The following is a 27760-nucleotide window of genomic DNA, read 5'->3' as shown; positions in this document are numbered from 1 at the left end:
AGTGAAAGATTTCATTCTTTTCAACATCCAATTTTGAAAAACTATTTAAAAGATATAAATTATTAAGAATAATAAATCCAATTAATTTATATTTTATTATCTTATATTAATTATTGCTAATTGCAGAAATTCACTTTTAATTTTTTTTTTTAGTTCTTGGTAAAAGTATTTTAAAGATGATAATGATGATGATTAGGTTTAAAACTTAATGTATTTCTTCTAGAAGAGTCAAATAAGCTCTAACATTATTGACCCAACTGGATTATTTGCTGAACGTAAAACTTTTTTTTCTGGCATTATTTTGTTTTTAAGTATATAGTCTAAATTAAAATCTTCTTAAGAATTTTTAGCACACATGTATATTATATATTAATCATATATATATATAAAATTATTTTTAAAAATCTGAGTTAGTTTCAAAAAGCAAAAGAGTAGCAAAATAAATCAAACTATGAATATTTGGATTTTTCTAAAGGAATCCAACTACACCTGCCTCTCCTCCCCAATAGACAGATATAATATAAAGGACTACTAGATATTCATTTAAAGCTTCCTAATTTTTTTTTCCTTTATTGGCTGACAGAGTAACTGAGGCTCAACAAGGTCAAGAATTTCAGTCTCACAGCTTCCACAGGAAGAGTTTTGCATTACAGTTTCAAAGGCAACTCCACTTAAAGAAATCCTTGCTAGGGAGTAAGCTAGCAAGCAATCCACATGAAACCATGAAAACAATAAAGAAAATAACACTTTTGGAGCTGTTAGAATGAAAGGGAGATTTTAGAAAAGTTAAAATGAGTAAGTCAAAACTATTTTCCTTTCTCATTCAAGCTCTAAATAGTGAGTAGATTTATTTCGCTAAAAGTGAAAGGTTTACTTCACTTCTTTTTTCAGGTTTGAGTGCACACTGTAAGAAGATGCCTCTCTGTCCAATGAATAAAGAAAAAAAAAATCACTTACATTCATAGCTCTCTGTGATGTAGTCTAAACTATATTTCCAATCTTACTTCCCCCAGAGTTCTTTCTTTGTGTGTCCAAATCTTTACCATTCCTTCAAGCTCAATATAAGGCCTTCTCCAATCTCTCAGAGAAAATTAGTGGTTCCACTCTTCTGAACTCCCTTGGGACTGTGATCTCCATCTTTCTTGTTCCACCAAACATCTCTTTTTCCTGTATTATAAAAATTCATACATTTACCTCTCTTAGAAGAAATGAGGGGGGGCAGAACCTTATACATGCAGATATGTGTAGACAAGGATACAGTGAATTCTGAATAAGTAATGAAAGCTTGAATGAATGAATGGTCAAATGAAGGAATAAAAAGCCTTTTTCCAAGTGGTGCATAAATATTTGCCAGTGTATCAGCAGCAGATGAGAAGTTAGCCAATCCAGAATACACTACTAGAGCCCAATATTTGGACATAAGGATAAAATTTAAAATACCAATTATGAATAATGTCATAAAAGTGTTTCTACTGAGAAGTTTTCAGTTCTATTTTATAGATACTGATCCTCTAATTTCTATGTGTAAGTCATTGTCTAAAGTACTGTAATTCAATATACTCCTACGATTACTAATTTTTTTTTGTATAACAAACACGCCACAGTGTTTTTTTATGTGCCAAGTAAGTGCCCTACGAAGTTTACCAATATTATCTCATTTTTTCCCTCATAAAATCCATTGAGAAAGGTCTTATTAGTATCTGCATTTTACAGATGCAGAAACAGAGGTACACAAAGGTTAAGAAATTTGTCCAAGGTCATAGTTAAGATAAATGAGGTCTATGCTGCATCTCAAAGGAAATTTGCTTTAGATCATGATTATTTATTTATTTTTGTAGAATGTTGACTGTTTTAGGGCCGAGCCCGTGGCGCACCCGGAAGAGTGTGGCGCTGGGAGCGCAGCGATGCTCTCGCCGCGGGTTCGGATCCTATATAGGAATGGCCGGTGCACTCACTGGCTGAGTACCGGTCACGAAAAAGACAAAAAAAAAAAAAAAAAAAAGAATGTTGACTGTTTTATAGTTCTGTATATCCTAATTTATGGTAATATCATATTTGAGAGGCTGAGAAACCTCAAATCCTTTTCTATCTTTCTTAAAAAGCCTAAATAAAACACTAATTCTGGAAATCTGTATTTCTATTTATAATAATAACTTTTCAAGATATTAATTCAATGTATTTTCTGCCAGGTGTAGTGTGATTAGATTTTTATGTCAAAAAAATTAGAAAATCAACACTTACTTTCTAGGCAAAATCATACTTCTGACATGTGCTCCTGTATTGATCCCAACTTCATAAAAGGATTTCAGAGCCAAGAGGCAGTGCTCAATGTTACAGAAAAGAGGCAACGAGGAACACAACACCAACGTGTTCTCTCTGATACATCAACAGGTTCTGATTTGGTGAACTGTAACATGGCATCTGCATTTCAGAGAGGGTGAGCTCCTACTTAAATGATTATAATTAACAACCAAAACTTATTATACTAACAAGCCAAGTTTGATTGTAATTCGTTGATGTATAATCATCCCTCTAACATATAATTATACACAATAACTAGCGAATTAGGCACAGATAAGAAAAGGACATAGGATAACTTTCAGACTTAAAGAGGTAGGCTCTGGAACACAATTTGGTATTCTGCCAACACACTGCTGGTATATAATAAGAGCTACCCTACAGACCATTTAGAAGTCACTGGGAAAAGTAAGCAGCATTCACATCTGATGTACCTCACAACAGGCCAGCAGGGCACAATGTCAGTAAAACATCAAATTGCCAGCAAGATTTCATGTTGCTACGAAAATTTGAAGGGTACAATTACTTTAATTTTATACTTTTCTTGTTCAGCTCAAAAAGGCTTTTTTTGGCAACAGGAAAAAAAAAAAAAACCCTACACAATCAGTCACACCTTGGCTTTTCAATGCCCATGTTTCAAGAAAACTACCTCCTGTTTTTAATTTCATCTCAAACTATATGACTACAAACATTACAAAGTTATATTTTTTGGAAAGTATGCCCTTGGGAATTCAGTTTTCATCTGAAAGAAATAGATGAATACATCTAGAAATGATGGCGTATGGCTTAAGAGAACTATTAATGCTATTATTTATATTCTATACAAATAGATGTACATCTTTAACTAAGCAAGTTATTTAATAATACCTTATTTTGTAGAAGTTTGTTTTAAATCTTTACTAAGAATAAATTAATTGGATTTCAATAAAATTATAAACCTTTTTTCATATGTCAATGAAAAGGAACAAACTCTTGATAAGTACAATAGCATGGAGGATTCTGAAAGAATTATGAGAAGTGAAGGAACCCACATACCGTGTGATTCTATTTTTTATATAACATTCAGAAAAAAGTGAAACTATAGGAATACAAAGCAGACATAGAAGCAAGAGGGAATATTCAGGGTGGTGGAATTGTTCATGATCGAGGTGGTCGGTACAGGGCTATATACGACTGTCAAAACTACTAGTACTGGACACTAAAAAGGGGGAATTTTACTGTATGTAAGTTATTCCTCAGTAAACCCTACATAACACTTATTTTCATATATATTCCACATTAATTTATCAAAACTTACGAGAAGATAGAAAGGCCATATTGTTATCATTATTTTACAGAAGAGTAACTTGATGCTCAAAGAAGTTAAAGAACTTACTTGAAAACAACCAGCATTTAATATGTATCAGATACACGCTAAATCTGAATCATCCAATGCCAAATGAAGCATTTCCCTATTACAGTACACTGCCTCTGCATACCATGTATAATACCTAATTAAATTAACGTAAGTCAATGAAAGTTAATTCCTCACTTTTACATTCCCTCAAGGCATTTCATATTGAGATTTTCCATACATAAAAATATTGGATATGACCACTAGGCAAATGTTAATTTTATAATGAATTTAATATAAAAGTGTGTTATGCTATTTTGCCAGCAAAAATACCAATGTTTTAAAGCTTAATTGATAGAGAATGTTGTCCATGTCACAGAAAGTAACAGACCCATTTTACATTACACCAGGTGGCTGACTTCTACAGCAATATGCTTATATTTGAGTAAATAATGTTTTGAGAGGATCATAGACAAATGAACTTGCACCCAGATAAAAGTATATCAATGACACATTAAGGATGTTTGAAAGAACAGGAAAGTGTTAAACTGAGGGGAAAAGTAAAAGACACTCTAACATATATAAAAATCAATGATACAGAAGAGTAAACATATGTTCGCATACTGCTCAAAAGAATAGAACCAGGATCTAGTAGTTTTAAGTTTAGCATAATACAACTTCTTACACTAATATCTGTCACAAAATGGGTCTCAGTACCAAGGTACTTCAAAAAGTTCATGGGATGATTTGTATTATCTTTCAATTCTATTTTTCAACAAACTTTTGGAAGTACCTTGTATATGTTGAATGAATGAATGAATGATACTTTGGGTTATACAACACAGAGGTGAGTTGCTTCACGGAATTATCACCTAGCCCTTAATGCAGATTTGATGACAAGCTGTAGGGATGCTTTGGAAGAGATTCTACCTATATACAGGTGATTGGAAAAACACAGAAGATCTCTTCTAAATGTGTAGCATAGTAGAAGAAAATCCGGAGTAGAAAGATAGAAATGAGCTTGAAGCCAAGCATTTTATGGATAAGGTTAGAAAGTTAGCAAATGAAATAGAAAAATTAATTTTTACAAAATGAAGGCTTTTTAACAAATGTTGCTGGAACAACTGGACATCCTCATGCAAAAAAGAGAATCTAAACACACTCCTTACACATTTTGTAAAAATTAACAAAAATGATTACAGGCCTACATGTAAAATGCAAAACTATAAAACTCTTAAAAGATAATATAGTAGGAAATCTAGGTGACCTTAGGCTTGGTGATGGCTTTTCAGATACAAAACCAACAGCATTATTCACAGAATACAAAAGTTATAAGCTGAACTTAATTAAAATAAAAACTTTTGCTGTGTGAAAGACTGTTCAGAGAATAGAACAAGCCACAAACTGCGAGAAAATATGTGCAAAACATATCTAAGAATGGATTGGTTTCCAAAATATATATGGAACATTGCTTGCAATCCATTCCTACCACCTGTAATAACCACTATTAATATTTTTAGATGTACTTTCTTGTCATTTTACTATGCCTGTATTATGTAGGTTTTATATCCACACTCTTTTGTAATTTTATCTCTCCTGCGCTCAAGCTCATTATTTTGAAAATATTTCCTAAAATAAGATTTTACAGTCACTTTTGTGGTTACATTTATTTATCAATAGTTTGATTTTTTAAAAAAATCCAAATAGTATTCTATTTTTATTGATCAAAATTCATTAAGTATAAAAAATACAACGAAATAACCATGAAGCTTTATCTCTACTTCTGTCCCCCACCTTCAAAATTCTCTTCTCTCCAGCAACTAATGATATTATTTCCTTATCTATTTATCTGAAAATAATTTATGCATATGTATGTAAATAAATATATAGACTTTCCCCCTTATATAGATGGCATTATACATTATACAACATACTTTGTTCTGGGCCATGTTTTTTCTCTGTTGTTGTTATTGTTGTTGTTATTTTAAATTAACGATGTGTCTTGAACATTTCACATCAGTAAAATTTTTTCATTCCTTTTTACAGCTTCTTGTATCCCATTCAGATGCACCATAATGTGCCTAGTCAGTTCTTTATGTTGGGCATTTTACTCTTACATACAATACAAGAAAATACCCTTCTGCATTCTTTACTTTGCACGTGTACAGACATAACTGTAGGGCAATTCATAGAAGTGGAATTGCTGGTTGAATGGTATTTGTATCTAAAATTGGTGGACAAGGCCAAATTGTTTCCATAAAGGTTCTACTCACTGACACTTCCACACACACAGATTTACTATAATTTATTTAAACCCTCCTCTGTTATTGCACTGCTTAGGTGTTTGCAGTTGTTTGCTGTTATTTACAGGGCTCTAGTGAACATCCTAGGTTTTTAATAATATTTGTGCCCACTTAATTTATTTCCTTGGGAATTAAATCCTGGAAGCAAGAATGATGGGGTTCCTTAAGACTATTGATTGTTTAAATTAATTTCCACTGAGCTCTTTTACCAAATCATATTGTTGCTTCTAACAGTTTTTCAGTTGAATCTCTTGGGCTTTCCCTGGACTCTTCCACCTTTAAAATTTTAAAATCCAATATTTTACCCTTTCTACATATTGCTCTATCCTTTCAAGACTGCCATACCCTTGTTCCTTCCACTTGGAAGCTCCACTCTACTTGGATTTAGATGCTAAGCTCTCTGCTCCATCCTATCTTCACCCCCTTTTGTACTTAGCCAGATACAACCCATAGTTCATCACTTGGACTCCTCTCCAACATTCTTAACCCTTGTTCCTGTTTTCTATATCTGGTAGACTCTAAATTTCATATCCACCTAACAACCTAGGTTTCTGTGCCTTGTGAACACCGTATTTTCTGCCCTTTCTATAGACTTCCAAGCAAGAAGACGAAGTGTGTGAAGCAGAGAGCCCTGACGAACTGGAGAGGAAGTTCAGCACGGCCAGCATCATTCCTTATGCGTACGCGGGTCAGTCCTCTGCTCCTTTCTCCCACAGATGATACTTTAAGTCTTCACCACATTCCATAAACACTCCACTCCACTCTCTTCTCCTTCCCTCACAGAAGATGATTTTAGCAATTTACTTCAAGAGAAAATAGAAGCCATGAAAGCAAGAATTTTCTCAATCCACTGTCCATTCTCCAGCTCCCATTCTCCACTGTTACAAACATCTTTATCATTTATTAAAATATTTATAAATAAATTGGCTCACATTTGTTGTTTTGACTTTGATTTTTTAAAACTCTTACTGTCTTATGTTTCATAATCAAAATTAATTATCATAATGATTTTTATTTTCCTGAGCATTCTTCTTTCTCATGCTATGCCACTTCATTTAAAGAAAAAGTTAAATATAAATTTTATTTGGGGTAGAGGATGATCTGCTAAAGTCATCTACTTAAAATACAAGGAGGCTTTTAAAAATAGGCTTTATCAATACTAATGTTTATTATTTTATATTTTAATGCCATACAAACAAAATACAACTTATTTTTATTTTTTCAAGTTAACTAAACTACTGTTTATGTGTTATATAATTTTCTCTGTCAGTTATAAACTTAAAGTGGAATGGTAGATTCCAACATTGACCTACCTTTTGTTTTTATATGTTTGTGAAATATATTTTATAAGTTTGATATCTTTTTTCTCAAGAGAAATGTTTTAATGCATTTTTTTCCTCATGAAGAAAGGAAAAATAATGGGGCAGCCATATACTTAGAAGAATGCTTTTAAGAGTGTCATGTGAAGCCAATTTGGAAAGTAAAGTGATTTCTATTTCAGGACACAAAACTTGTTATAATCAACAATTAATATAAGAACAATTTCAGATACAGTATAGAACACTAGCAATGTTCTTTAAAATTTGTGGTGAGAAGATTTAATGTTGAGTCATGGTTGGAAATATAGAATAGTACTTTTGTGATCTCATTTTTTCACTTACCTGGAAATTTCTACAGCTATCTACACTCAACCAAGATATGAAGATGTAGGACTACATTTTTATCATCTTTGACATTTGCAATATCATTTGAATAACAAACCATCAATTGTCGTGCAAGAAACTATCAGAGAAGGTACAGATGAAGTTGATTATTTTTAAAAAGTCAAATTTGCTTTCCTGACAAATAAAAGAATAAAGATGAAGTCAATAGCATGTTATTTTATTTGGCTGTAAAAACTTAATTTTAAGCAGATGCCAAAGGGTTTTTAGACTACTTCAGCAGTTAAAAAAAAAATACTTACTGAGGATGTGCTCTATGCCAGAAAATATGCTTGGCATTGGAGCTAAAAGCATAAATTATCCTCTATAAATAAGATAGAATTTGGTATCTTAGGGATGTCATAGTGTAACTGAGAAGACAGATAATTACCTAAACAAATTCAATACAATGTAGTAAGTAGTAATAACATAAGAAAGCAAAAATGATTACAGAAACATGAAGGAAGGGTATTCTTAAGTGATCTGACTTAAGGTTCATTTAAACGGATGAGTAGTTCACTATCATCAGGTCAAGATGAGCAGAAAGGAGAAAGACATGTAAATAATAAGATACAAATTTAGGTAACCATAGTCATTGTAATTCTACATGATCCATGATGTATGTATTTAAAAAGAACAGATTACATTAGAATTACTTTCAGCTACCATTTATTATTTCCGAAGCATTTATCACACTGTACATACTATATACAATCACCAGCTATGTTGACAGCTATTCCATTAGATTTTACATACAGAGTAGAAGCTCAGTAAATGTTATAAAAATATTTATAAATAAATTGGCTTGTGTTTGTTGTAGGACTTCATATTTTTATCCTCTTGCTGTCATTATGTTTTAAGAGTTCCTAATACCAGATGCTTTTCTTTGAAAATACAATCAAAATTAATTGATCACAATGATTTTTGCTCCCTTGGACATTCCTATGATATGTATGTCACCTAACTTAGTTATGATAACCATCCCAACAGGAAGGCTATTTTATATATGTATACATATATATTGTGTGTGTGTGTGTGTGTGTGTGTATATATATATAAGCTTAAGCTTAAAGGAGTTAAGTAACTTATACACTTATACACAGCATAAATATACACCCATTGATCATATTTTCAACAATAAAAATTTGAATAAATCATTATATATTACTTCTTGCCTTGCTAGTTACCACCCATAATATAAAAAATAACAATCCGGTCATCATCAGTAAGCTTCCATCAATAATTTCAAATAGTATACTGGTCAATCAGGCTCTTTTTTTTAGCAGATTTTGCTTTAAAACATCTTTCTTAAAATAGTGTATAATTAGTAAATTATTAAAGAATTATAATTGCACTTTGATGTAAGACCGTTTGTTATCAATAAAAAAGAAGAGAGTTGGATTAATATCGAGATAAAAAACGTTAGAAATAAGCTATAGCTGAGTGATTCTTATAACTGGGGTAACGAAATAAGACAGGGCATAAATATAAGAGAATGCTTAAAATACACTTAAGCTACAGAGTGTTATAAATCTTCAATGATGTCATATAGCACAATTATAAAGTGATTCTATTTTTGTGAAAAAATGTAAGTGTAAAAACATTAACATGCCCGTTTCCGGGAATACTGCAAAATAACACATTATAGGGGATTAGAATTCTTCAGGACATTTGGTAAAGAGTGAAATGGCCTACTAGATTAAAGTTTAATTTAAGTAAAGAAAATGTTATCAATAAAACAAAAATGAAAGCCACTCCTGGCATCAAGGAGCATTTAAAAATTTAAGAGTAAACTCTACTATTTATATTACCCATAGCTAGGGTTAGAAAAGTGGCTATGAAAATGTCATCATGTAATACTTATCCATTCTATGAGTTATTGCTACATCATTTAGGGATGGGGGAAAACAAGCTTTATTGCTTTTATTAATGCAGAGCAAATACAACTTCCAAACCCCGCATTCCATTTATTCTTCAGAATGACAATTGGCAAGGAAACTCATATTCTGGAAATGTTATGGCTGTGCTTGCCTGTGAAAAGAGAATAAAATTAGATTTTTTTAGATAAGTATTTGCATTGTCAGTACAAAAATAAAATAGAGATTCTTAATTTTAGATTAGTCCTTTTATTTTCCAGAACTTTTATAAACTATGTATATTGCAGAGAAATGTATAGATGCTCAAGGCAAGTTCTAAAATTGAGCATCCATGGAGGGCAATTATGCTAATTCACTATGAAATGTACCGTAATATCTTTGTCAGAGTCAAATGCCTAAATGATAAAGAATGACAATTTAAAATTTTTCTGGCTATTGCAGTCGTACTTATTCTAAGATGATGCAACATGGATTAAAACTTACTATGGCGCAGTGGTAAGAAAGCACAGAATATTAAGAACATATTTTGCCCTTATGAACCTCAATCACTTGTAGTCAGGATATATGTTATTCATTTTTATATTCCCAATGCCTGACCCATAGAAGGAATACAAAAAGTGTTTGTTGAACTAATAACTAGAAAGAAGTTAAAAAATACTTAGGGAATGCATGACAAACAATAAATCATTTATTCATTGTTCTCTTTGGAAGCAGGATCAATAATATAACCAGGTCAAGGAATGAAGCATAAAAAGGAGAAGTGTGTGCTCTGGGCTAGATGTCCAGGCTTACTTCTATGATTGTGCCACTTACTAGATGTATAACCTCAGGAAATTCATGCAACCTTAGCGAACCTTAGTATCATTTTGGTGTTCTCTTTGGTATAATGATGATACCAAGTTCATATGGTTGTTACATTAAATGAATTAATTAATGCACAACACTTAGAAGAAGCATATGATTGGAGCTTGGAAGGTCATTCATTAATATATTCAAAAACTTTTAAGAACCTGCAATGGTCCAACATCTGTGCTAGGCACTAGGGAGCAACACCCCACACAGTTTTTATTTCAGGGAGCCAAATACTTGTTTCTCTGCCCCACTGGTCTCTCTGCCTCACTGCATTTTAGAATTGTGTATATTTTGGTCTAGAAACAGAGAGGAGAGGCATCTAAAATAGACTGAAAGAGGAGGAAAGGTATGCTTGAGCTGAGTTCCGAAGGATGAGTATGTGCTAGTTATTAGATAATGTTGAGGTTGAGGTTGGGGTTCCAGGCAGAGGAGACAGCATGAATGAAGGCAGACTGGAACTGAGATGACTCTGGAAAGATCTCAGGCAATCAGACTAGATGAATTTACCATGTGTAAGCTCTCATGTAAGATGTTTCGGGAAAAATAAATTCCCAAGATAGCAAGTATTCTGATAAAACAAATATAAAGTTTTATATGGAAATTGTCTTAAGGATTATTTCAGTCCAGTTAACCTAGAGCTCCTAAAAGCAAGAGATTGAACAACTGAACTAGTTTATTAAGGTTTAAGAAAATAAGAAAATATAAGGAAACTTTTGCTATTCAATTATCATTGATTTTGTGATTTATTTTGTCTTCTATCAGGTCTAGACTATATCCACTTATTTTTTATATATCCATTTTTTAATATTTAAACTTCTAATGGCATAAATATTTAATAGGAAGGAAATAGTACAGAATCCTATAAAATACTGTATTTTCTCTACAAATACCAAAAATCTGAGCAATTTATCGTACTTCTTTAAGCTAAACTCAGTACTTCTGGGAAATGGCTGAATCAAAGATTCATTCTATTTGAATTTATTTTTCCTCACTTTGATTAAAGGTTTCTTCTTTCTTAATAAACTGGCTTTTCCTGTTGGAAGAAAATAATCCTTCTTTTCTGGTTTTGTATTCCACAGTGAATACCTTATCTTTTATACCAGACTCAAGGTATGCCTTATCCAGTCCCGAAGGCCTGGACAATTTCAATAAAAAAAAAAAAAGAGTTAACAGGAAGAAGAAAGCACAGTCTGTTTTGAGCTGACTTTAGTGAACAATCAAGGGAGACTGATGAACTCAGCAGGAGATTTACTCTCATAATAAGCCTCTACCTCAGAACTGTTCCCCAGTCAATGTTCCCAAATTCTGTGCAGTACTTGGCTCATTTTTCCCCCTTTTCATGGCAGTGTATTTTATATTATACTATGTATAGTTATCCCAATTCATTACATGTAAAATCACTTGTTTCAGATTATATGAGTTTTTATGCATTAAGTCTTTCTGGAGCTGTGAAGAGTATGTCTTCTCTGCTTCTAGGTTTTAGCACATAGCAAAACCTACTATACACAATTGTTAGTTTTCATTCATTCATTCATTCATAAAGATTTTCTGGGAACCTCCCACATTCCTGGCACTGTGTTGGGAACGGAGATTCAGAAACAAATAAGACATAGTCCGTTCTCTCTAGAAGCTATAATTCTATTATGGGAGAGAATTTATGATAAGAAAGGTACCTAGCACTGAATGTTAATAGAGAGCTTCCAGAAGGATTAGATGTATGCATTGTTTATTAACCTAGATGAGAAGGAATATACCAAGCGAGGAATAGCACCACAGATGTGCCAAGAAAGATCTAGCCTCTGTGTGTGGCCAGCTCAGCTGAGTGACTTCCAGTCCCAGGCTCAGGGTTTTAACTCATTTCCATTTGAAACAAGGATCCCACCTCAAACACAGATCAGGCTGATTTGAGACATCACAAACTGAAGGAAAAACACCCTCTTCCATTATCCCTGCCTCCATTTAAACCATTGAGTCAATCTTGCAAAGGTTCCAGGTAGTCTATGAAGCCAGTGAAGTTACAAACAGCAGTTAGCATGTATGTGCAATTTTCTGGGGAGAGTTCACAAGCTCACGCCAGATTTTTAAAAAGGCTCTCCCTACTTCTTCAAACACAGAATTTCTAGAACTCTAATTTTGTATCTACCTGATGCTAGACGCTCCTACCCTCACCTTGCATCTCTAGAATATGACTGTGGTCTAGATACACACTCTTTCCATGCATCTGTTCTATTGGGAAGGTGTTCCTTCTCCTCCCCCTCACACCACAGTATAATCACTTTGTTTTTAGTGGAAGTATCCAGCCTGCCTTGAGACCAGAGATATGCTACTTCTGATGCTGGAATTCTGTAAGTATATGAAGTCCATTCATTATATATAATCCTAAACATGATTTAAACCTGAATCATAACTTCTTCCAGGCTTTCATGTTTGAGATTGAGTTAACCTACACCTGGGTTTGGCATAACTAACTAACTAAACACATACATACATACGTGCGTAAATAAATATAATGATACAAAATTTTGCAAAGAGATTGGCAAAGTTTTCTTTCCACTTAAGGTTCTCAAAAGTTCTCTGTCTGCTAGTACCTACATGCTCCCAAAGTATACAAGATTTTAATCTTTTAAGCCAAAGAAATCCTGTTGTTTGAGAGAATATTAGTGAAACTAGGTTTATTTAATTTATTTCTGAGTAAGAGATGTTCATGTCATTGGTACTGTGCCCTGATTGCAGACAAAATCAACATCTGTCCAAGACAATCATTTAAGACTTAAATTGTCTTTTCCTTTCTCTGTGTTGCCTTAACACTGTGAGTGCAGTGTATTTCTCTGGCTGCAGTCTCTTGTTTTGACTTGTTTGTGAATTATATGTGTTCATTTCTTTCCCGATAGATTTTAAACTCTGTGGATATAAACTCTGATTTGATCTTTCTTATGTTCCTAACCTCTAAAATGTATTCTTGATATGTAGTTTGATAAACAACTGGACAAATGAATAAATTGTATGATAAAATGTTTCCTCACTTCTAATTATGTCCATATTAACTCCTCCTGCATCACATTTTTTTTCACAGATATCATATCTGAAGTAGGCATGCTGAAGACTCTAGCTTAGGAAACTGTTAAGCATCTGCAGATATAAATTATATGTACCACTGGATTTTTAAATAGTCAAGAACTCTAATATATGTCTGTGTACATACACACACACATACACATGTGTTTGTGTAAAAACACTATTTACTCATATGAAGTAATATAATGTTACATATCAAAGAATTATGAAGAAAAGTCTTAGCATTCATAACTATCAAATTCTGTGACAGCCTAACTCTTTAAAAGCTCTGGTGAGACACAGTAGGAAATACTGTACTACATCTATTTTAAGCAGTACACTCAAGCAAGATAAAAGCAGTGCATGTCAATCAAGATTATAAAATCAGGAAATGGACTAAATTTTCTTTTAAGGAAAAATGTTCAAAAATATCTTAATTAGAGATATACACATATATACAAATTCAAAAAAGAAAGATTTTACCTTTCTTTTGGATAGATCATTTTTTATCTAATGATCTATTCCATTTTATATTTAGAAAAAAAAAGGTAAAGAAAGAAGTGTAGAAAAATAAATAAAAAGTTCAACACCAAATGTTCTATGAACAATGAATTCTGAGAGCTGTGGCAGTATCTCCTAAACACTTGAAAAAAATTTCAGCTGGCTGAGACTTGTAACAGAAATACAGGATTTATATTGTACATTCTTCTAAAGAATTCTACCACCACTAATTCATTTATTAATATATCATATTTATACTGAAAATTAATGCTTTCTTTATTTTTGACTAGTGGAAGGAAAACTGAAAACAATTCATAATATAAACAAAAAATATTACTGGGTTTCATAAAATTGGCAAAAAAATAATCATGTGTAAGTTTTGGCTGTAAACGATTGCTGATTCATTTACACATGTTATAATAGCTGCATTTTATTTTAGGGTGGAAAGAGTTAGTATTGAAACAAGTGCAAAAAATGAACTATATATCTCAAGACAGTTGACTTGCCTCAGACTCGGGCAGCACAAAATTCTGTTAGAACTCTAGTTAGTAACTTAGGAAAAAAAGAAGCATCAATGACAAACTGACTGTCGCCCTGAACAAAGTTGGAAAGGTCAATATGATGCTTTGATGGTTAAACAGACTGCCTTATGGGTAAGAAACTTATTTTAAAAGAATCTATAGAAAAACAGAAGCGTCTTACGGCCCTATCTGTAGGTAGCCATTTATTAAATGGGTCAAGGAGCACATATTTCAAGGAAGAGTGTTGGCAATAAAGGACATAGAATCAGTCTCTAGTAAACAGCAGCCTGATGTTCACTGACATCACACTGTCAGGGCTGCCCTTCAGAACATTGATCCAGCACCAGTAAATATCAAGTATGAGAACAATATAGCAAAACAGTGAAAAACAAAGTACCAAGTAGAAAGAAAAGAGGAGTGATAAGTAATGCCAAAAATTCTTAATTTTAAGATGCTAGCTATTAAAATCTTAGCCATCAGTCAAATGTGTTTTATAGTGTCAATTAATTTAAAAGCACTCATTTTAATATATTTGAAAAGGCAAAACCAAATATTTAATGCAAGATTTTATTTTGTTTTTCTAAGCACTTTGCTGCCCTCTCTCATTGCAAAAATTACCTAGTCTTAATTATATCAATTTTAAAGTGGCAACTTTGCTATCGGATACTCAGATTTCAAGTCTGATAATCCAAAACCTAGACAAGGCATATTTTTAAGTCAAATCCTAATTCAAAATATCATTCAACAATTTGGCAAATATGTACACTGTGTACACAAATTTATAGTAAAAATAAGACTGTTATGTGAATTTACTTGATCAATCTGTCTTTGGGCTGCAGACCTGATATTACATTGGAGTCATCAGAATTTTTTAGTATACTATAATATCAATTCTCTCACTTTCCTTCTCTCTTTCTCTAAAATTTACTTTCATACCACTATATTAACTTGGGGAATAGTATAAAGGTTGGTGGGAATACTGAACTAAAAATAAATGCTTATAAAAGAAGACAAAGTACATATAGACAATAATCATATTTCTTTATCTCACTACATAATCCAGAAAGGTAGCTGGAGCACTGGAGGACTGAAAGTGGATGAAAAAGGGTATTGATCCAAGGCCAAAATCTAACCCATAGTTACTCAGTTCTACTCTCTTTGGCTAGACTTAATCCCATCTACTGAAATGGGAATTGGAAACGATTATTTGCAATCTTCGTACACAATCTGATAGTTCTTGACTTGTCCGTACACTGTGCCAAACGTGGGTGGGAGTCCAGAACAGCTGAACTCAGTTTGCTACTCTGAGTAGCATGAAGAAAAGATACTCAGGAATAAAGAGATCCCCATGCACGAAGTAGAAATGTGTAAAAAGGGAAGGCACATTATCAAATGTTCAGTCCTTTTTTGGAACACAAGATCAGGCAGCTGTTAAATTGAGTCATTTGATTAATCTTTTTAAAAATTTCACTCCGTTGGCCCACAATATTGGCAAAATTAAGCATATTGAAATAGGGCTTAATAAGATGTTATTTTCCTGCAGTTTAAAGTTAAATAAAATTTCACAAAGTGCCTAACTTTTGCATGAAATACATGTGGAAAAAATGTAAGGATATTTGTTCTTTTATAGGCTTTCAAAAAAGCAATTTAAAATTGAATAAAAAGGAAAGATATTATCTGAACTGTAGGTATTGTGAAAGTTGTGCTGTGAAAATTAAAATACTAGTTTGTGCTGCAGCCATAAATTACTAGACTAATTATCTAGTAGCAGGCATAACTGAATCATTCAAAGGGGTAATTAGCAATCAGACATAATGAGTACTGCTACTATTTCTTGTCATACTGTATTTAGCCTCCATGCAGCCTGGAGGAACTGAATTATTTCCTATCCTTCTCAGAGGGCATTACTGCTATATTGAGTGCATCAGCCCATATTATTACTCCCCGTAGTTTAATTCTTCACTGGACTGCACATTTCTGATTTCCCCTGTCAAAAGTTTCCCAGTTCTCCCAGGCCCTTTAAAGCAGTCATCTTCTTAGTAATCATTTCTTAATTTATATGTAAACTACATCCAAACCAAATAATATATTTCCTTTATTAGTTTTACAGAATTCTGATCCAGTAATGTATGCTGTATCATTTTAAATGATATTTTCTGGAGTAAAATCTGCATGTTTTAATTATATGTATGAGGGTACTTCAAAAAGTTCATGGAAAAATAGAATTAAAAGATAATATGAATATTTCCAGAAACTTTTGGAAGTACCTTCATATTTCTGAAACCTTTTGTATATATTTTATGTTTCTTTTTTTTTTTTTTGTATATATTTTAAACAAAAATCCGAACAATGCTATAACTCATCAATATAACTAATTTGTTCATTTTTTACTGAGTGCCTTCTGTGAGATCAGACATAAGCCTGTGTCCTGGGGTGTGAAAATGAGAAAATATGATTCCTGAATTATGGATCTCACAGTCTACTAAAGGGAGATAGGTATTTAAATATTTGCAACACAATGTCGTAAATACAATAATGAGGCAAGCAAGAAAAATTATATATATGTGTTTGTGTGAATATAAATATGTATCGCACAGCCATATGTCACCTCCTCTTAGTGTCTTCTCATATTATAAATGAATTCAAAAGATTCTATGGAAGAAATAAAGTCTAACAATAAAAATCAATTAATGCAGACAGTATATCTCAGAAAAAAATTAAAGTTTAATTCAGCCCTTTTTTTAAATTCAGTTGAGATTTATTAAACATCCACTATATGAAAATACATTGGTTCTGAACCTTAGTTTTAAGAAGCTAAAGTTTAGAGTTTCTGATTCAGAAACTCATTGGGGTAGCAGAGATTTCAAACAGCAGAGCCAGGGAAGCAGGATTGGAAACAACTGTATGAAGGCACTGAAAAGCCGCATATCCCCTATTCAGCCCCCAGATATAGTCAAATAATTTATAGGGACATTTAAGATGGAAGACAGAATACAATCATGAAGAAAAGGGTTTCTGAGTAATGGGAGAGAGCTTTGCAAGCAGCACTCAAAGAGGATCATATGCTTTGTCTTTCCAGAAACCATCTAGGAACACGATATCCTTTCTCTGTCTGCGGCAGAGGGTGCTAAGTGATTCAAACCTCCCCACTTTTGTATTTGAGGAGGAGACCTCACCTCCTGCAGTCCTGCTCTGCCCTTCATTAAAACAGCAATTAATCAAAATAAAGAAAGAAAGATAAATATAAAGACATATTTTGGGAAAGCCAAAGTTATGTTAAGGATTTTTTTTTTTAATAGCCTCCTGAGAGGAGATCACTTTGCAATTAGCATAAAAACAGTAAAACCAGCAAGAAAAATCTAACAGCTCACAAGCTCTGTGCTAGGAGCTTAATACTCTCATTCCATTATCTAGATGTGATTGGGCTGCATGTTTGTTGGCTGCTTGTATGTTATCACTACATATGAGGATAAAAGTGACCTATTATGTTGCTGAAGATGATTTTCTTTTGGAAGAATGCAAAGAGAAAAGGGAAGGACCTAGCAGGGCCTGAACATGGTACTCAAGGTCTTAAATGCAGAGTGAGTGGGTGTACATGAAGCTCATATTTCCCAAGATTTTCAGGCTGCAAGAGGTGATTTCCCAAACATTGAAAGTATGAATGTCTATGAGTCAAGAAAGACATGCTGGTTGTTCTCCTTGTCTTCAAATTTGGGCTTTTTACCTAAGGTCAATGATCCCCCAATTCAGAGAGTTATAGAGGCAATACTCTATGAAGTTAATTCCTTATTGAAGAAAAGGCCTCTAGCAGTGTTTTGTTATGTGACAACAGCTTCTATAGAGTGAATAAGCCCATATAAAGGTTTTTCATCATTTCTCTTCATAAATTGTGCACTATGTAGGGAGCCAGAAACTAAACTATGGTTAACAAAAATGTATCTTTTTAAAAATTAACATTCTTTTTAACACGTCATCGAATGTAAATTATTCATGAATTTCCCATTATTTCAAATATGTCAACAATTAAACTGGAAAATCTCTAAACTCTCTGCACTCCCCCACATGCACACATGCTCACACACTCTGCACACAAACACAAACCATATAACACTTAAGAAACTAGGTATGTATGGCTGAAGGGTGGTTGAAGCGTCTTTGTTAATAAAGGTATATGACAGGCCACTCCTTCCACTTATGGGGCCCCTTCCCAGTAATTTATTTATTTTGACAAAAACTACAAGAACAAAAAATTGACATTGCCACTGGTTACTTATGTATTTATTCAACTATATGTTAAGCCACATGGTATAGTGTACAAAATCCTCCTCTCAAGGATCAGCAGGCACAAATAATATGGGCTCACTCTTTCTTTCTGTTGCTTACATGAAAAATCTTATATGTTCCAAACCCCTGCAATATAATGTCTAATATACATTATAGTGTGTTCATTTCTTCCATATCAGTCTTTTCCGCTAAAATCTTAAAACAGTCTTCTGCATGTAGAAGGCAAACAATAGATTTTCTTGAATGAGCAAATATATAAATGCAAGTTTAGCTGTGACTCAGTTCACACTAATATAATCAAAGAAAATACCATCTTACTTTTTCACATCTTCCTGAGCAATCAGAACCAGTCCTCTGTCCTGAGCTTCCCATGCAGTGTCCTCATCCAATCCAAAATTTCTTGAAGCAACAAGGATTTAATTAATACATTCTAAGTCTTCTTTTGAGAAGTGTTTATTCAGGTCTTTTGCTCATTTTTTTCTTTTTAAATCAGGTTATTTATGCTTTTGCTATCAAATAAAGAATGACCAACAGTTATATGCAAAAAATCCTCAACGTCACTATCCATTAGGGAAATAAAAATTAAAACCACAAATGATATATCACCTCACCCCAATTAGAATGGTTGTTATCAAAAAGACAAAAGAAAATAAGTGTTGGCAAGGATGTGGAGAAAAGGAAACACTTATACACTGTTGGTGGGAATGTAAATTAGTAAAGACATTATGCAAAACAGTATGGAGATTCCTCAAAAAACTAAAAATGGAATTTCCATGTGATCTAGCCAACCAAAGGAAATGCAATCAGTATTTCAAAAAGATATCAGCACTCCTATGATTATTGCAGCAATGTTAGCAATAGTCAAGATATGGAATCAAACTAAGTCTCCATCAATAGATGAATTGATAGGGCCGACCCTGCGGCGCACTCGGGAAGAGTGCGGTGCTGGGAGCGCAGCAGCGCTCCCGCCGCGGGTTCGGATCCTGTATAGGGATGGCCGGTGCGTTCACTGGCTGAGCGCGGTGCGGCCGGTCACAAAAAAAGACAAAAAAAAAAAAAAAAGATGAATTGATAAAGAAAATGTGGTATATATACACAATGCAATAATATTCAATCATAAAAAGAAGGAAATCCTTCTATTTGCAACAAAATGGATGAACCTAGAGGGCATTATGCTAAGTGAAATAAGCCAGGAACAGAAAAATAAATGTCACCTGATCTCACTCATGTGCAATCTAAAAAAAATGATCTCATAGAAATAGAGAGTAGAGTAGTGGTTACCACAGGCTTGGGAGAGGGATGAGGAGAGGTTGTTCAGGATACATACTTAACAGTTAGGTAGAAGGACTAAATGTCAAGAGATCTACTGAAATTATAGCAAGGTGACTATAGTTAGACAGTATACTGTATTCTTGAAAATTGCTAAGAGAGTGGATGTTAAGTGTTCTTACCACAAAAATGGTAACTATGTGAGGTAGTGCATTTGTTAATTAGCTAGATTTAACCATTTCCCAAAAATGTATACTTCAAAACTTGCTGTACATACACTGTTTTCTGTAAACTTAAAAAAAAAAAATGGGAGTTTGAGAGCCAATCCCAGCTCTGCCTTTAACTAGCTGTGTGACTTTGGCCACATTATCTAATTTTTCTGAATGTCAGCCTACACATACATCTACCAGGTGGGATTAATAATACCTACTTCAGAAAATTAAATCAAATAATGTATGTGGAGTACTCAGAACAAAATTAGAGCACTAAACAGTAAGCACTCAACAAAAAGTAAAGAGTTTTGCAAAGGAAAAATTAATACATTGCAGTTATTCAATAAATATTTTAACTGAATGAATGAATAAATGAATAAATAGGTGAATGAATGGATGGATGACAGTGTGTTAAACATGAGATCCAGCCACCCATTGCTGTTGCTCATTCCTAGCCCAAGACTGATTTGCTCTCTCTGACGGGTCAGGCCTTGAATAGGGTAAAGGGAGGGACTGGTCTATGGACCACAGATTGTGGACCTGTGTGACCTGAAATAAAGCATGCAAAAACAAAAGTGAACTCAGAGACCAGGCAGGCCATCCTTATAAGTATCACTCCAAAGGGAGAGAAACTCAGGAGTGTAAAAGAAAGAGGAATGTAGGGATCCAGACATGAAGGCTCAGAACTGGAGTGTGCTCCAGAGTAGGTGTAGAAAGTAGCAGCTTCTCCCGCTAGGAGCCTGTGGCTCAGTCTGAGTGGGGAGGTGGCATAAAAGTCCTCAGAACCAAATGCAACACCTGTGACACAAGTAAGAAAAACAGTCACAAACAGCTACAAACTCAGGTGCTTCCTGGAATCAGACATATAAAGGACTGAAGTAGGCCTGTGAAAGAAAATGGGAACTGATGTGACCTGGGTGGAAAGGAGAGCTCCTGCCCCACATATTAGGTTTTGGAAATCGGTGGGAAATTTGCAGCTTATAGTTTATGACCCCAGCAAAATGCCTGATTATGTGTGAATTACAGAAATAAAAAATGTTAATGTGAGTAGAAGAATTAGACTCCAGTCCTGGTTCTCATATTACCTACCAGTATGGCATTGCCAAAATGTTTAAGCCCTTATAGAATCTTAGATAATAGAACAGGGAATCTAGCTTATTTGTTATTAATCTGTGGGGAATGAGGGGGTGCTGTGTAGTGCGCTCAGCTCTAGAACTTTGTATGTCTCTTAGGCTGTGCTTTTAGAGCCCTCATTCTTGACGTCTTTATATTAACACTCTGCCACCACCAAAGTCCCTATCTTAATAATCAATACTCAAGTGAGTCATGAAAATATGTAATTTCCATAGACATGTTCGTGCGGATAATAAGTTAATACAGTCCAATTATCTTATTATACAGGTGAGAAAATCCCAAGAAAGAAAGTGACTTGCCCAAGGCCATAAAGGTAGATCATGAAAGAGTCAAGATTAAATCCATTTCTTTTAATTCACAGCCTTAATAGACCCTTCCAGAGATAGATCCCTGAATATAACTATTCTGTGTTTTTTTCTTCTTCTTTTTCCTTTTCACTATTCTCTCATGTACATAGACACATAGCATAAAATGCTTTCATTAAAAAAAATAACTGTAATTTTTATTCTTTCTTAGACTTTCTCGTTATGGGCATTCCCAATAGTTCAATGTGCATGCTGCTCCCTTGAGGAATGTAGGAACAATACACATGAATAGTTTGCAGGGAAAAAAGGAGAGGAACACCATGCATTTTGAGAAATATGAACACACATGCTGAACATACAGAATATAAAGTATATTATGTGCATACTTTCAAGTGCCAATCAAAATTCTACAAGGGCTAATTTAATTTCTCCAAAGAGTTTTCAAAAACAGCTAATCGTGCGTACAAAATACAAATGAAGGGACACCAAATTTGTTCTTTTCTTTTTGCTTTGGTATTTTCAATACAACTTTGATATTCAATATTTTAAAATATTACACAAATCTTTAACACAATCAGAATCAAATATTGGTGTTTTTAAAAAAATGAAAGAATTATCAGAGGAAAGAATAATATTAAATGATTAAATAATTATATATATTATTATTTTTAAAAAGGCTTTAGACAGGTGATTTAGTTTGGCATCAAAAAAATATTTGGAAACATTGATTTTTGTCACAAGAGGGAGCTCATGTGTTTCAATTAATGCAAACACATTGCAAGTAAATGAAACGAAGGTAATCTGATCCCAACTAAATATGAAACTATAAATTTTATAGGATAATTCACTACTGATAACAAAATATCAATTAATATTAAATATCAGTAGGCATCTCTCCTCCTTTTCAGTTTGTCTGGCTGAAAGATGAGAAAAAATTTTTAGTGATTTATTTTCCAAACAAAATTATGCAGGAAGCAAATAACACGTCATATAGTTTTAATACAAAAATTAAAAACTCGAATATATTGTTCTGGTAGTATGCTATAAAAAACAATAGAGACTAGTTATCTTATGTTCATAATTATGTATTATACATCCTTCTAAATTAACTTAAATTTTTTCTAGAACAAACAACTGTTGAATGGATAGCAAAAAAAAAAAAAAGAAAAAATACTAATTATAAAGTTTTATAACTTTCTACAATGTATATATACTTCAAAACATTATGTTGTACAGGAAAAATACATACAATTTTATCTTTCAAGTTCAAGTTCAAATAAATAAAAATAAAAATAAATGGAACTTCCTGAAAGATGTTTAACTTGAGTTTCCTACATGTATAACAGACGGATGTTTAGCTACCTTTCAGCACGGTTGTAAGAATTAATAATAACCTGAAAACACTTGGAACATCAGTGCCTGGCATATGGTAGTTAATAAATAGCAGTTTCTTTCCACCTTCTGAGTAAACATTATGGAAATATCCCTGATAACAACATTTGTAAGTCCCTTTCATAAAAAAAATAATGAGGTGAGAGAGAGAGAAGGGAAGAGGAACCGGTAAAGGGTCATGAAAATCAACTACAATGTATATTGAGAAGTTAAAGTAAAAAAATTAATTAATTAGTTTAAAAAAAATCCTTTTCCTGATACCTAATGCTCCTTCCACTGACTGATTTTCAGCACTTATTATTTCCTTTCTAACCTAAGTTTCTCAAAAGACTAGCATACATTGGCCACTATAACTCTTCCACTCTACCAGTGCTTTCATTACTTTCTGAATAGACACAAGCTGCCAAAACTATAGGACAGTTTTTCAGAGTTTATCTTACTGGGTCCTTCTGAAGTGTATGATGCTTCTTCCTTCTTGGACTTTTTTCTCTTCTCTGATCATTCCTCCTGTTTCTTCCATGGGCTCTTCTCTCTTACTATTGGTATTGCCCAGGGTTAAATCACAGCCTCTTTGTTTGTTACACTGTGTCTGCAGTCTATGGAAATATTATCTTTTTCTTGGTTTCACTACCTCCTCCACGGTGATAACACAGGTAGACAAATGGATCTGCTGGAATGATCTATCTAGCATTTACGTCTAACCATTTCTCTTTCCTTCTGTATTCTCCTAGTCAGAGGTAGCTGACTAACAGATCACACAATGTGTTTGTTTCTACCTGTTCAGATAACTTTGGCCCCTGTAATGTTTCACTTTGTGATTTTGACTTGAGCAACTTATCCACATAAAGAAAAATGAGATAATCCATAAAATTCCACTCCTCTGACTTTCAATGAGAAATTAGCAACACTGATAATGAGGGAAAAGGACACGGTCCTCGCTTATCATCCACACCCTTCTCTCTTCTCTACCACTTCACTGGCATTGGAGGTTGCTACGCTAGTTATTTTATTTATTAGAATAGAATTAACAGGAAAGTTAAGCACTTTATTTATATAGATTCCCGTATCAAAAGTGGGGAATTTAAAGCTAAACACAGGGGCTATGTGTGTCAAGAAAAATTCAAAGAAAGAGGTTGTGTGTCCAAAGAATCAACTTTAGCAACATTTACGGAATGAAGCCAGCAGGTGTGCTCAGTGCCTGCCTGCCTGGCTCCTGCAGGGATGGGGATTGTGATCACAGGGTGGGTCCTTAGTGCCTACTCTGCACCAAGCAGGGTACTGAGGGTTTTACATGTGGAGAGTGACGAGACATGCATAAAGCACATACATCCCAAGCTGTTCATCTGTAATGACAGTAACAGTCCATATTTACACAACAAGGCAACCGACCAGCTCTACTGCTCACTAACGGATTAGACAGAAGTTTCAGGCTATAAGAGGTGAGTTCCCAAACATTAACTGAAAATAAAAATCCCTACAATATACTAGTCAGCTTCCAGTGGTGCTTTGTTAGTGGTACCATTTATTTCCTATGTGATGTTAAGTTAAATAAGTTCCTTTTCTGCAAAGTAGGACATTAATATCCACCTCATAAAATTATGGGGAGCATTAACTGTCCAATGCAGAAATGTAGTGATGGTAGCTGACTTATACTAAGTACTTTCAAGGTGGCCACTGTCTTTCCAACTTTACAGACGTTAACATATTCAACGCTCAAAAAAACCTTACGAGGTAAGCTCTTTTATGTCACTTTTCCTTTAGAGATGAGGAAACCGAGGGTAGAGGGGAAGGTCACACAGAAAAGTGTGAGAACCAGCACTGAAAGCCAGATATTTTGACTTCACAAATCAATATATTTTACACTTGACCAATAGACTATGATGACTCTCACTCATCCTGTAGCATGACATCTAAATTCCTTTATGACGAAACCCTGGCTTTCACCTGCCACCAGACATGCAGTTCAACACTTCCTCACGCTGTCTCCTGTGTCAGGAAAACCTTCCTACTTATTTTTAGTGAAGCTCAGAATTACTGACTCAGCCTGTGTCTCCTTCCAAGGGGCTCACATGGAAAATTTATCCCACACTTGACGGTACGCATGCTGGGGTTAGGAACTAGGTCTTACTTGGTTCTGTGTCTTCATAGCCTTTCATGATTCCTGATAAATAGAAGGCAAGCAAAAACGGTTGCTGTATGAGGGATAAGGAAAGAACAAATAATAAAGGTTCTACAAAGGTTTTAATACTGGGGAAAATAGATTCTATATGCAACATTTAAATATGGAGCATTTAATTAGAATCAAATTGCAGGTGCTAAAATAAACCGATTTAAATGAAGCATCATAAAATATTTGTTACCATTTAAATTTAGCTATGTCATTACAAAGATGTTTATTTATAGTCTTTTTCATATTTATACAAAAATGAGTGTGGCAAGAAAAATTTAAATTTTAGGAGAGTTTGAAGAGGAATGTCACACAGGAGAAAAACAAACATCCCAAATGCATTTTTACGGCTTTTTCTCCATTTCTTTCTTTTTGCCTTTTTTGCTGCTCTCTAATATGCAAATGTTAAGTGAAATTCCCTTTGTTTCAAATAGGATTTGCTTAAATAGCATATCACCATTTTCATATTTTCTACTTCACGTTCGCGTTCAGTTCATTTTTAAGAGGTGAACAGGGGAACAGCTACCTACAACTGGCTATAACCAAAATGCTGGGTAAACTATGACCCAGAGAGAAATCTCCAAAGTCAACTGAGAGTTGTCAATTGGAAATCTTCACATATCAAGAACTCACACAAATGAATGCAGGACAATTCTGAGGACAAGAGCCAATAGTTGAAGGACTATAGTCACAGGTGAAAGTCCATCTATCCTGAAAAAGGCCCTAATACTCATCATGGGATAGGAATTGCTATAAGTGAGGTGGGGAGCTGAATTAGAAGTTGTTTAAAGAAAAACAACATAAAATCCTTAATTTTTGAATTCAGATGAACTACTAAAAATTTAATTAATATTGATACTTAAATCAATCATAGTATGAACACATTTGCCAATTTAAGGTAGCATAGATCTAAGGTTTTATTTAATGTGTGGTTTTTTTCCTCTTCTATGTTCTTCTACTAGGAGGTACCTGCATCTCACTATGCCACTTGCTCCATAGATCTGAACACATTAGTGTTTATGTCTAAGGGTTCCAAAACAAAATGTAAAAGAATAAATGTTATTGTTCTTAGCTCAAAAATGAAAGTAATTTTGAATCTCCAAATCTGACCTTTCGAAGCTTTTTCTACCTTATTGTCATAAACATCACAACTGCTTTTCTAATCCATAGCTCACTCATTCAGTTGCTGGAATGGACTCTGGCCTCTCTTCTACATACGTCTAGGCCTGTATTCAGGGATCCACCTTAGGGCTTCTGATTCTTCATGAGCAACTTGAAGGCAGGGACCATTTCTTTTTTAATTTAGAATCTCTAGAGATCTCACCGTACCTTATAAAACCTACAGAAAATGAAATCAAACACAAAGTTTCTCCTCATGAAAAGCCTTAAAAAAGGAGAAAATGTGAAATCCTCTTAACAGAAAATGTACTCATTTGTAATTCCAAGTTAGTTTGAAGACTTTATACTTTAATATGCTTTAGGTAAATATCTTTCCTTATTTAAAAAGGAATACATCACTACTACATACCTATTAGATTGGCAAAACATATAAACAAACAAAATCCTGACAATAAAAGTAATGGAGAGAGTGTGGAATAACTGAAACTTTCATTTATTTTTGGTGGGAATGCAAAATGGGAAAACTACTTTGGAAAATGGGTTTTTTGTTTCTTTTATACTGTTAAACACGCATTTACCATATGACCCAGAAATCCCATTTCTAGACTTTTAACCAAGTTATAGTAGCTTTGTTCATAATTGCTCAGATCTGGAAGCAACCCAAATATTTCTCAACTGGGAATGGATGAACAAATTGCCACACATCCACACAATGGGATACTGTTCAGTAGAAAAAGGAAAATAATAATAGCACATGGAAAAAAATAGATGAATCTCAAAAGCATTATATTAAGTGAAAGAAGCAAGGCTTAAAAGAGGGTGTCTATGTATATATGACTTTCTTGCAAAGGTAAACCTATAGGGACAGAAAATTGATCAGTCATTGCCAGGGGCTGGGGAACACAGCAGATTTATTTTAAGACTAGCTGCATTTCCTGAGTGCTTGCTGTGCTCTACCATCTTATTCCAGCCCTCCAAAACAATACTACATGGACTAAAAACAGTTTTTATCTCCATTTCTCAGAAGACAGTGACATTAAAAAAAACAGAATTTGCTCTGTCTCTTACAGAATTAGACACACGCCAAAATTTTAGATGTCATAAGAGAGACTGCTGTAATCATTAACAAATACACATTTTTTTGTCCTTGAAAAAAGTCAGTGTACACACAAAGTTATGAAAATATATATCAACAGTGTCAGCCAACTGAAGACTCCAAATTATCACCTGCCTCAAACTCTAATATCTAAATTCACTTGCAGGAAATGAGTAAAAACATTTTCTCTCTCATAAAATTCCATAGTAAGTTCCTACATTCTGCCTTAATTATAATGATTTATAAATGTAAAATAACATGGAGATGCTATGAGTAATTGTAATATAACAAAGAATCCGGTACACTCTTATACTGAATTAAATTTTGTTTCTGAAAGTAATTA

The 27760-nt window shown here is 33.7% G+C and overlaps 1 protein-coding gene across 9 annotated transcripts in view; it reads right to left on the bottom strand.

The window, feature by feature from the left end:
• RALYL (RALY RNA binding protein like) overlaps nucleotides 1-27760 on the bottom strand; it is a 711785-nt gene that overhangs the window by 433376 nt on the left and 250649 nt on the right. The window contains exon 3 of one of the 9 annotated variants that reach the window (XM_063079133.1): nucleotides 958-1167. The exons of the other annotated variants lie outside the window; for them this stretch is intronic. The gene's annotated coding sequence lies outside the window, so the exon portion shown is untranslated. The remainder of the gene's footprint in view (nucleotides 1-957; nucleotides 1168-27760) is intronic. 9 annotated transcript variants of the gene reach the window in all.

The sequence above is a fragment of the Cynocephalus volans genome, chromosome 15 (genome assembly GCF_027409185.1).
Source record: "Cynocephalus volans isolate mCynVol1 chromosome 15, mCynVol1.pri, whole genome shotgun sequence".
In the NCBI taxonomy this organism is placed as follows: Eukaryota; Metazoa; Chordata; class Mammalia; order Dermoptera; family Cynocephalidae; genus Cynocephalus; species Cynocephalus volans.
The sequence above is the reverse complement of the archived record's forward strand: the minus strand, read 5'-3'. Positions and strand labels throughout refer to the sequence as shown.